General features: G+C 32.1%; 1 protein-coding gene and 1 pseudogene across 9 annotated transcripts in view; one reads left to right on the top strand and one right to left on the bottom strand.

The window, feature by feature from the left end:
* Window positions 1-12,581, bottom strand: part of LOC145295954 (multiple PDZ domain protein-like) — a 548,951-nt gene that overhangs the window by 413,662 nt on the left and 122,708 nt on the right. The window lies entirely within an intron of this gene.
* LOC145296340 (5S ribosomal RNA) lies at window positions 8,574-8,690 on the top strand (annotated as a pseudogene).

The following is a 12,581-nucleotide window of genomic DNA, read 5'->3' as shown; positions in this document are numbered from 1 at the left end:
TTTTCCAACTGTATCTTTGAATATAATTTAACTACCTTATGTCAAACTTGTTTACATCACGTCACATTCATCATCAGCATCATATTCAATTTAACAAATTTTACATGCTCGCATGTATTAGACGGCTTTAAGAAATTGACTTTAAAACTAAACTATCTAATGTTATATTTTCTTATTTGCTATCTGGCAGATTTATATATATCTTGCCCCCTCAAAAAAAAAAATCTTTTAAAATTTTATTTCACTCTCCAGCAAAAGATTTTTTTCAGCGCATGTTATTTCAGATTATAGCTCCTAATTTAGCTTGAAACTTTTTTTTATTTTAACCCCCCCCCCCCAGTTTTGATTCAACCAAAACCACACACACCAACCACCCGGGCAACGCCGGGTACCCCCCCCTAGTCTTTAGATAACGACGCTGTAACTTAACCCATCACGCTATAGACGCGTGGATGAAAGGTCAGTTTTTATAACACTTAAAACGGATTCAATGTACAACATCTTTCGCATGTATTAAAGCCATCTTGTCATGAAGATACCATTTTTTTTCACCCCTCCCTGTTAAAAAGAGAGCCGTTAAGGATGAAGGAATGAATGTTTTTGCCCAATTTTTCGATATTTGTCGACCGGAAGTTCGAGCTTTAGAATGATACCTGTCTGGCAAAAATCCATAGCCTCTGTCGAAAGTTTTTGCGAGACACAAACACAAACACACACACTTACATTTTGCCTTTTATATATATATTTTTTTCTGGCATTGCTAAGGAAATTGTTCAAGATGCTGGATATGCCTTTAAAATTTAAACTAGATTTACCTTCTGTACACAAAGCTAGCAAATGCTTTTCCAAAGAATCTAGTACCTAAATTCTTAAAAAAATAAAAATCTTGAAAAGTTTGTCTGGAAGCCATATCTTTACGGCGATCAAACTAGAAGCTGTCAACACGTTCACTATCGTTTGCAACACAGAAATATCCCATTCAAATGCTACATACAATGGATTAGTATTTGAAATGAGGTTGTGTCCGAGGTCTAGAGATGAATTGGGAATATCAAGTCAGAAAATGGTCGATACTTCCTTCGAGGGATAAAGAATAGACATCCGAAGCAATTACACTGACAGCAGCTGAGATGACATCTCATTCGATCAGCTTAGCATTTATATGATCGCATAAATATTTTGAATCAATGCCAGTGAACGGCAGATGTATGCTTGGACAATGCTTATATCAACAGCAGTCAAACTTGGCATGGATGTTTGGTCAAAACACATTGTTTTTATAAATGTTTATTATAGTAACATTTCCTTTTCACCATCCATAGCGAATCGTACAAGAGATTGTGGAACAAAGTAGCAAAAGGTATTCCTATTCACAAAGATGATTCAAACAAAATGTGAGTGGCCAATAAAAAAAAAAGAAAAAAAAAGAGAAAAGAAAACCTGAAATCAAAATGAATTTCCCAATCCTGGAGCCACGACCCCCCCCCCCCCACCAATTTCTCTCAGTCTGATTCCATACCCCAGCACATATCAAATTTAATATAAGATTATCTCTCATTTTCTAGCCACCCTAGCTTTTTAGGACAGTTAACCAATAAATTTTTTACTATTGTAGATAAATTCTGTGTTCTTTTGAGTGAGGATGGGGGTTCATGCTGAAAAGTTAGTTAAAAAAAAAAAAAAAAAAAAAAAAAAAAATTGACTTACCCTACCATTAATCGTAGGTACGAGTTCATTCGCCACAAAAAAAATCAAAACAAAAATTAACCAACTAATAAATTATTTGGGAGGGTATATATATATATATATATATATAGATAGATAGATAGATAGATACATACATACATACATACATACATACATACATACATACACACTAGTAAGCCATTCGAGTGTTGCCTGGTCGTAAAATGCGCTTTCATATATTTAATTTATGTAGATTTTGTATTATTATAGAGCCAATTCTCTATTGATTATTATATTGTACCAAATATTTAATAGTGATTTCAAAAGTAAAAGAAAATTATGACTTGTGTGTCATCAGCTCCAAAACCAAAACACTTAGGTCTAATGGTATTCAATACAATCTAAGCTAATGACAGATGGATATCAAAACTTGAAAAATCAACCGCCTTTAATATATAAATGTATATTTGCACATACGTAAAGGAGTGCTTTAACTTACACCTGCCAAGTTCCAGTTGTTTAATTTTTAACCCCTTAGCAGCTATTTTTACTGGCTAAAAACAAATCAAATTTGTTTCAGCAGTCCAAATTCCTAATATATCAAGTGTCAAGTCTGTAGACTAAAAATTGAAAAAGTAGTTTGGTAGAGACTGTTCTGCACATACAGACAAAGTCACTTATCTATAACTGTCCTAAAACAATAAAATGGCCCGGAAATGAGGAGTCATTTTAAGTTAAATTTATATGCGAAACCGAACCCTTTAATCTAAATTTTAAAATAATCTACAATATATGCTAAAAATATACTGAAATTTTGTAAATTTTATTTTTTTGCTTATATTCATTTAATTGCATCAAAATCAGCTTCTTTTTTTTTTTTTTTTTTTTTAGAAAAAAAAGGTATGTTTCAAGTTTAGTTTGTGTGTCAAAATTTTTTCCGAGTTTAATAAAAGTTTAAAATATATAAAGTATAATAGCAAAATAAATATTCCAATACCGTATTTGATAAAACTGTCCTCTACCCCCCCCCACGCTCTCTGCATCATGAATTATTTGAAGTATGAATGAGGAAAAGCACAGAAAAAGAGAAAAAATTTTTTTTTAAAAAAACAAGAAAATTGAAAGATAAAGCAAGAACGAGATAAAGAAACGAGAAATAATATTGAGCGAAATGATGAAATAAGACCAAAGCTTTAAAGATTCAGTTAAAAAAAAAAAAAAAAACTTTTCAAGAAACGGAAAATTAAAGTTAATTTTGCGTTTCCTGAATTATATATAAAAAAAAAAGCAGAGATCTCACATTCTTAATAACACTATCAATAAAATAAGCAAAAATTTTGGCCGCTAGTTTACATGCTGCTTTAGGAATTATTTTCATAGCCTTCTAAATAACAGTATTTTATGAACCTCAATAGAGTTCATTGTATTATTGTTGTTAAAAGGTAGGTTTTGCTATTGAGGCAAAGTTATAAGGTAATTGTATTTCTATAATGAAAAATTAGCTCAAATCTTTTCAAAAATTTTGTATCCAAATGAAATTTGACCTTGCCTACACTAAAAACTGAGATTGTAGCACTATTCAAAGTCAGTGTTTAGCATTTATTTTGTGCAAATAAAAACTTAGATACACAATTAAAATGCATAAATAAGCAATTAATTTCAATAAAAAAATATATTTCCTTCATACAGTGAATTGGAGCAAATTTATTGCTCTTTATAAGTCAAATGAAACTGACTTCCACTAAAATATAGATTTTGTTTTTAAATAAATAAAAATGTGATACATGAAAAATGCCCCCCAAAACAAAAAAATCTGTCATTCAAATAAATGGTCATCGTTTATTTAATTTAAATAACACTTTAGGTTTTTTACAATATATTTTTCATCATGTATTACTTTATTTTAGTTGAATTTTACATTTCATTAATTAAAAGAAAAAATTAAATTAAATTAAAAGCTATAAATACAGTGAGGTGAAATAAGTCTCTAGACAAAACAAAAATGTTTCTTTTTCAGCAATTTGGTACAAATGCTATCAAACAAAATAAAACTTTCACTTTACTAAAATACAGAGAACTGAGAGAAACTAAATTTTTTTTTAAGAAAATAAGTTATTAAACATTTCCTAAAATAAATAGTGAAACAAGTATTTAGACAGCCTTCCTTTTTCATTATTAAACATTAAGTTTTCATTATTTTTACATTTCAGATCATTCTAGAAGGTACAAGTTCGATATTCAGTGAATATCTAATCATTCTCTGCCGGACATCTCTCAGAAAATATTGCAATATGGCCAAGTGAAAGGAATTCAAACAGTCCATAAAGGACCATATTATTTCAGCACATAAAGATAAAAGCTACCGATGTATAGCGCAAACTTTGACTGTTCCTGTTAGTACTGTAGTATACATTGTAAAGAAGTGGAAAGTGTCAGGTACTACAAAAAAAATGCTATGGTCAGGAGTCCCTCGATAAATTTTGAAAAGGTGCCAGTGAAAAATCTTACAAACTGTTCAAAATGATCCTATTGTGACCCGTGAAAAGCTGAAAGAAAAAGAAAAAACAAACCTTAGCAGCATCGGCACCAGCATCTGCAAGACTACCATCAGTAATGAATTGCACAGAGAAAGCCTCGCAGACTCCTTTACTGAAGAAAATTAAACTTTAATCAAGACTAGAGTATGCCAAAAAGTATATCAATGAGGATACATTTTTTTGATAATGTGATATGGTTGGAGGAGACGAAAATTGAACTATTTGGCAATAACGATGCAAGCCATGTCTGGTGTGTAGACGGTTCTACATATGATATGAAGAGCACTCTCCATAAAGTGAAGCAAAGAGGAAACATTATGATTTAGAGCTACTTTTCTTCACATGGGATTGGAACACTAGAAATAATTGAAGGAAGGATGAATGGAACCAAATACAGGGATATTTTGAAGAATAACTTGCAAAGGTCTATGGAGAAAATGGGATTGTCTGATGATTGGCGATTCCAATCAGACAATGATCCGAAACATACAAAAATGGTTTGAGGATAAGAGAATTCATGTTTTGCAATGCTCTCGTTAATCACCAGATTTGAATCCCATTGAAACTTTGTGATTAATTTTAAAGAGACAGATTAAAACAAAACGCCTCTCAAACATCCACCAATTAAAGTCTATAGCCAAAAAAGAATGGGGAAAAATTCCATTAGGCATTTGCCAGGACCTTGTGAAAAACTATGGTAATTGTTTGACAACAGTAATTAGAGCTAAAGGGGTCTAATTAAATATTAAACACTCTTTTTGGATTTGTCCAAATACTTCTCTTCCCATTTTAGGAAACGTTTAATAATTTTATTTTCTTTAAAAAATTTAGTTTATCTCATTTCTATGTATTTTAGTAATGTGAAAGTTTTATTTCATTATTTTGTTTGATAGCATTTGTACCTAATTGCTGAAAAATAAACATTTTTGGTTTGTCCAAAGAATTGTTTCACCTTACTGTATATAGTATATATAAATCACTTGCATGACTATCCAGCGTTCTACTAGGGGTATAGAAAATAAAATAGAAAAGCAAAACTGTGTATAACAGTCTTTTGAAACTTCTTTCTCCAGAATCTCTATATATCTCTTTCTATCCCCCTCAAGTGTTCCCCTCATTCAACTATCTCCTCCTCCTCTTCTCACACCATCCTCCTCCTCCCTAGTAAAGAAAGATTCCTCTAACAGGACAAAACAGATACACTCTGATCCTATCTTGAAAGCCAAAAAAGTAAATTTTAAAGTTCCAGAACAAAGTTTTAAAAAAATAAGTAAAAATAAATGCTCTACTCCCTTAGCATATATTGCCAAAGTTTGTTTCTGGTGACCCCCCCCCCCCAAAAAAAAGGATATTAAAAAAAAAAAAAAGATTCAGTGTGTGTATTCTCTCAGAGGCGATGCTATATATCAGTAGTTTACATTCCAAAGCCAAATATATTTCATAATATTTTGTTTTGTCTTACACATGTTTTGTTGAATGGTGTACAGACACCAAACAATTTTCCTTGCAGAAAAAAAAAAAAAAAAAAAACGGTTCCAGAGGATTTTTTTTTTTCTAGGATAAAAGCTGTTGAAAATAAATAGAAATTGTTGAAAGTCATATGATTCATAAAAAAACCCTACTTAATCAAGATATAATTGGTATATTTCAGGAGAAGGCTGAAGTATTTTTTTTTAGTTCCATGAAGATGCAGTAATGTTTTCATTATTATATATATATATATATATATATATATATATATATATATATATATATATGCGCGCGTGTGTTTCCTTTTCAAATTAAATATGTTTTAAAATCTTTTTTCAAAGTGTTTTTTAACATGTTTTATTAACTACTTGCTCTTATTATAAGCTCTATCTCCTATTTGGTTTTATTGAGCTTTTACATCTGGTTGAGATTACTTTATAAATATTAATTCTTTAATATTTATAATATACTTTAGTTTTACCATCTGCGATCATTTTGGTAAACTGTAATTTTTATTTCATTATATATATATATATAAGCTTGTGTAGTTTCTGAATAACTAGATGCACAGACAACTACCCTTTACAAAATAGATGACTATTGAAAGAAAATTTATATTGACGGTTTCAAAATTTCCTAAGTCAGAGTCAAACTTTGGGTTACTGACAAACACCAGTCTTGGTTGTAAGTAGTTCATCATTATATCAAGTTCCATTGTTTTATGGAAAAAAAAATCATAATTATTGATTTATAACCTCTTTTCTAAATGGCAAATCTTTTCTTCTCAGTAGCCAGATTAAAACACAAAATGTTGGCATATCTCCAAAAGCAGTGGGCAATGCCTTCAGAAAACTTACGGCAAAATAGATCAGCAAGTGCACTGCTAGATAATATGGTCAGTTGAAAACCTGTGTAGCAACAATCAAAAAGATGCACTGGTAGCATTATTAGGTTCATAAGTAGTTGATCTTTGATTATGGAATCTGGATTGGCAAGCTTCAGTATCAACAAAAGTATTGGCCACAACTTTCTTCTCTGCACAGATGTGATGTTGCTAGTTTCAACCTTTTCTATTAATATAATTAAGACACATGTTCTTCTGAATTGCCTGATCTATTTCCTTCTTCCTTTGTACCAGCTTGTTTGACTCATTGGCTTCATCAATTTGCTGTTTTAATACCTCATTGTTATACAGCTTCCTATTCCAGTAGCTTCTTTCAAAGAACCACAGGGTTGTGGAACTCTCTTCCTGCTGACTGTTCCTACCTATAACCTTGATCTTTTAAGACTAAGGTCAACAGGCATGTCCTGTCTTTGCAATAATCATTTTTCATTCTTTTTAGCTCCTTACATCAAGTGGTTTCACACCTTGTCTGGAGCGATTTCCATTTAAAAAAAAAGTTTTTTTTCAAGTGAGCTGTGATATTTAAAATCACTGTACTTATTTTGGGAGGAAGTTGGCTTAACCCAACCAGGGTGATAGCCAATACAAGTAACTAATTTAGTCATGATGAGGAATCAGTTTCAAAGCAAGCAAGTCATCCAAACTACCAGACAGTTAAGATTCATCATCTCCACTTGAACCTGTGGGCTTGTCACACTTTGTTGTGAAGCTGGATATAAAGAATACATTTAAACAGTATAGATCAAGATACTTTCTTGTAAACGTGTCTCTGACAAGCACCCACACTTGATCATCGAAATTCACAAATATGCTTCCAGCAACTAACAATATATGTGCATTATTTGAATTATTGGAACTACTATTCTTATCCTGGTGGTTATTTTCAGTTTTTAGCCGGTGTAAACTCCGACTTTCTCCAGGTGCAACTTTTCTATGATTAAATGCCTTAAAACAAGGTATAAACCTAATTTTGTGCAGCATGACATGTCCAGTGGCAGGCAATAAAGGATAAAGAAAAAATGGGTACTGCTAATTATATGCTGACAATCAAAATAAATAACGAGACTTCTCGTCACCTCATGTACTAATGAAATGCTGCCAGTTTGAATAAAAAGTGTTTTTCAGAGACTGGATAAATTTGAAACGGTGATCTTTGACAGCAGTGTGTTGAATTTGGAGCTGGGAGTTTTGGCAGGAGTTTATTGAATTTAATCCCAAAAACTGTCAGTTGAAAGAATAAAATAGTTAACAATCCGTTTGGAAAGGTGCAGAACAGTTAACAGTTGATTATTCAACATGCCAAACTTAGAAATCTATATATAATTTGAAACTGAATCTTTTATTTAATCCATGGTGGTGGATTATTTTCATTCCATTAGTCATAACGAAGTAGAAATGTTCAGGTGTTTATGTTTTTTTTTTTATTTTAATCTTAATATCGTATCTGGTGAGGATTGAACCTTCAGCATTCAGAAGACTGCCTGTGAAATTGTAATTCACCACCTTTATCCATTGTCATCTATCATTTATTGTTGAAGACATCATATGGACACTGTATAATCTCCAGAGAATAGCTATTAAGCTAAAATATGTGATAATAGAATTCAAAAAATTTCTCACTTCATCTTAGTAATTCATGATTTGTCTAAGATCAGACGTTTCAAAATCACAAGATAAACATTAACTACAGAGTACATGATTTTGATGCTGCATTGAAGAAAATAGAATTAATTCTTCTCTTGTCTGTAAATCAAAAAGAAGCGGTTCACTAACTTTGATTACTAATCGATCAAATTCATTCAATTAAAATATTTGAGATCAGACTGTGGCAAATTCATGTGCATCCAGCTCTCCTAAGTACTATTTCCAGTTTAATTAGGTTCCTCCAACCAAAATTTTATCTTCCCAAATTCAGCGTTTAATAGTTCCCTTCCTTTCCATGGTAATTGTTTAGTGGCTCTGAGGTAAACGCCTAGATATATGGCATAATCATGTTGACACACCGGTTCTCATCAGATCACCAAAGTTAAGCAACATTGAGCCTGGTTTGTACCAGATGAGTAACCATTTGGGAATTTTAGGTGCTGTATGTGCTCTCCGCTTATCTTGGCATTTGTTTCCAATTGTCCTATACTTATACTTCACTTGCCACTGGTATTTAACAATGTTGACTCAGGAGAGAAGTGGTTGGAGATTATGCACTTCCTGCCACAAAAATTTCATGCGCAGGCACCCCTATGCTGGGTATCCATAATCTGTCAAAGACTGAAGGAGCCTATATAAAGGCCTACTAAATGGAGCAAAATGCCATTTCATGACTGGGTTTGAATCTCATGACTGGCAGGAACAATTACTTTACACTGATGATTGTGTAAGCATGAAACACTAGTGTCTGGTTAGGTATAAATGAATTGGAGTTGGGAGTTTTGACAGGAGTTTATTGAATCTAATCCCCAAAATTGTTAGTTGAAAGAATAAAATAGTTAACAATCCATTTGGAAAAGTGCATATATATGTATTTAATTATATACATATATATGTATTTAATTATATACATATATATGAAAACGTATAAGAAGGCTATAGCAATGCAGGGAACCGGCTGGTGTATTGGCGCAACGTATGAACAAAAATGGACAAATGAAAGTTTTATTTGTTTTGTTATTTTATTTAACTTTGTATATTTATTTTTTAAGATAATCTATAAATATAAAAGCGAAAATGTTTGTGTGTGTGCATTTTCGTGTATGTCCAAGAAAGGCTTTCTTCCGAGAACCGATCGGTCGCCTCACGACTTCTTAAAACCTTTTATATCGCGCCTAAATGATAATATCTACGAGTTAACAACCGGGATCGCCTGTTTATTTAATTTGCCCGACTTTCAAAAGATAAATATTCAACAATTTTCGATCGCCACATGTGCATTAAGCTTTTTCATATAAAAAAGGAAGTGAACAGACTTGTGGTAAATAAAACACTGTCCCCCACTCAAAGTTGACGTCATTAAGTCGTCAAAAACGGGCACCTGCCAAGTCGCACTTTTTTTTTCACACTTTATTATTTTCCAACTGCGCGTCAAGGCTTCATTTTTTTTTTTAAACAACCAACGATTTTTGCTTTTATTTACCCAAAAACACACACACCTACAAACATCTTAAATGTGAACTTAATAACCATGATGGTGGAGGTCTTAATATTTCAAGATAATCATCTCTTTTCAAAAGAAAAGGGGCCAAGGAATGCCATTAGAAAAACATTTCAATGTTTTTTCAAGAAATATGCATTGGGCTTTGTCATTTTTTTTTCTTTTTAATTATCTGTGTCCTCATTTATAGGAATTTCTCAAATTTATTAATAAGCTAATTATGGTTTGTATGTAAAACGCATTAAAAAAAAAAAAAACATCAAATTAATCACACAAAAGAATTTTCCTTGTTTTTAACTGTTATAACATTTGTCTTATAAAATTCATATTATTTCCAATAAAAGACTAATTGCACGATCGCATAGCTTATTATATGAATGGCCATGAACTCAACCTGATTGCTTGATTACAAACGCAGAGGATAGATATAAGAGGACAACAGATGGCATTCCCACCAAATTGGTATTCCGAGCCAACCAGTTATCATTTGTCAAAGACTAATTAATGAGATACACAAAACTCGTTCAGGACAGCAGATTCCATGCATACAAAACTGTTTACATTTCAGTTCAACAGAAATCAGACACACTAACACTTAATTTAGGAGAGTCTCAGAGGTTTATTAAAGACCAGCATGTTTAGTCCTAGAGTATCTATTTTTTACTATAGAGTTGAAACTATAATCACTAAAAATGGGTTAGACCACAAATTGAAAGAAAAAAAAATGTTATTTAGAAAACAAAATATTAACCCTCTTATAAATAGGACACTGGGTAGATGTAAAATATTTTAGAAATCAAGAGGCTATACATTCAAAATAAGATTTACATATTATAAGGAGTGAAACAGTTCATACAAAGAGTTACATTGTACTTTTGACAATAAGTTAGTGGCTTATTATGGCAAGACTCATTTATATACATTCATACATCATCGAACAAATAGAATTTTAGCAAATGTCACAAGAATTTTAAAAGGATTCCAACAAGTCTTAAAGAGAAGTTGATGAATGTAGATGAATTGCATCCTTTTATCAAATTATGCAGTAAGCAATACTATTATAGATTTTTTTTTTTTTTTATATTTGGCGTCCTACTTATAGGAAATGGATTAAATTTGCAGTACATAGCTTAACACTGATTTTGATTGCTATTCTGCTAGATAATGTTTATGCATTAATATTTGTATGGTATAGTCATGCTAACAAACTGATTCCTGTTAGATCACCAAAGTTAAGCAACATTGAGTCTGGTCACTAACAGATGGTTAACCATTTGGGAATACTGGGCATAGCAACATTTCTCTACAAATAAAATTGCAAAACATAACATTGTTTCATTTAACCAAGATATAAAATGGTTCCTCCATCAAAATGACAACCATCTAGGAATAATGGAAGACCTACACTGAGAGTTCATTTTCAAGTCGGTTTTCACAGAGCCAACCTCACACTCTCGTCCCAATCATCCTGATCCAGCATCAGGACAGGATCAAGACAGCTGGAGGCTAGGTGGGATGCAGGAGATGATGTCCCTCTTCATACAATGCCTCCATCCAGCTCAGCCACATCCGAGATTGAACTCACTACATGAGTTTGTAGTGTAATTCAAATCTTGTCAGTAGCTGAATACTTGATGCTTCGCCAGGGCTGTCAAGGGTATTTTTTATCGAGATGCCATCACTAGATGGGCTGCCTACCATAGCTAAAGAGAGTCTCATCTACCCTCGAGAGAAGGATAGACCCCGCCAGTTTTTCAACCTGGTATTTTACCTTGCGGTAGATATAGCACCTTGCCTTTCCAAATGGTAACGCATCTGATACTGGCTGGACTCAACGTTGCTTAAATTTGGTGATCTAATAAGAACCATTGATCATTAGATATACTACGCGGGATATACATGCTACTGGAGACCTTTTATAAATTTATTATTATTGAGAAACTTCCTCCTTTAGAGGAAGTCGGATCAACTTGTCTAGGATAAATGTTGCACTAGGTACAAGGTAGTGGTGGAACGATTAATTGGAATCGCTAATCGTAAGAATTGTGTATTTTGGGGGGGAATCGGAATCACATCGTTAAAAAATACCTTAGATTAATGATTCTTTCATTACGATTCTCTTATATTTTTAAGTTAAACTGTTTGTTTGAAGTGAGATTAACGCTGTCAAAAATTTATGATAAAAACGTCATAGAACTTTTCATAACATATTTAATGATATACAAGAATTTTATTAACTACTTTAAAGGTAATCTTTATTTATCTTAATGAGTTTTCTTATTCTGTAACATACATAGGCGCTGTCTGTTTTGAAACTTTGAGGCCCATGATTAGTTATGTTTGCACTGTTGCGAAACTTTAGGGGCTGCGAGGTAACATTGTTTTCATTTGTGAGCAAAGTTTATTTATGTATAAAACGGCCTAACTACGTCAAGTCCATGAAAAAGTTGATGAATACTTAACCCTTAGAGAAAAAGATTTTCAGTGCTCTCATTGAGAGTAAATCATGTTAAAAATCAGTGGTTTTTCCAACTGGTGACTAAAAAAAAGAAAAGTGTGTGGGGGGGGGGTATCTTTTGGGAAGTTTTTTTTACAGACACTCTTCCATTAGTAAATGAATGAAAAATCTCATTAGTAAATGAATGAAAAATGTCTTGTCAACCTTTAAATTTTTTAAAAATAAAACAAGCAAAGTCAAATTATTTAAACAATAAAAGGTTTAATAGAACAATATATGTACTTTCTATTTTCTGAACGAAGGCTGTTTCAGGAAATATTTCTAAAACTAAAGTGAAACTGATCACATGGTATTAGTTCACAAAACTGACAGTCGGTCGGT

This window comes from Euprymna scolopes, chromosome 16, assembly GCF_053919585.1.
Source record: "Euprymna scolopes isolate OS-2025 chromosome 16, ASM5391958v1, whole genome shotgun sequence".
Classification (NCBI taxonomy): domain Eukaryota; kingdom Metazoa; phylum Mollusca; class Cephalopoda; order Sepiida; family Sepiolidae; genus Euprymna; species Euprymna scolopes.
The sequence above is the reverse complement of the archived record's forward strand: the minus strand, read 5'-3'. Positions and strand labels throughout refer to the sequence as shown.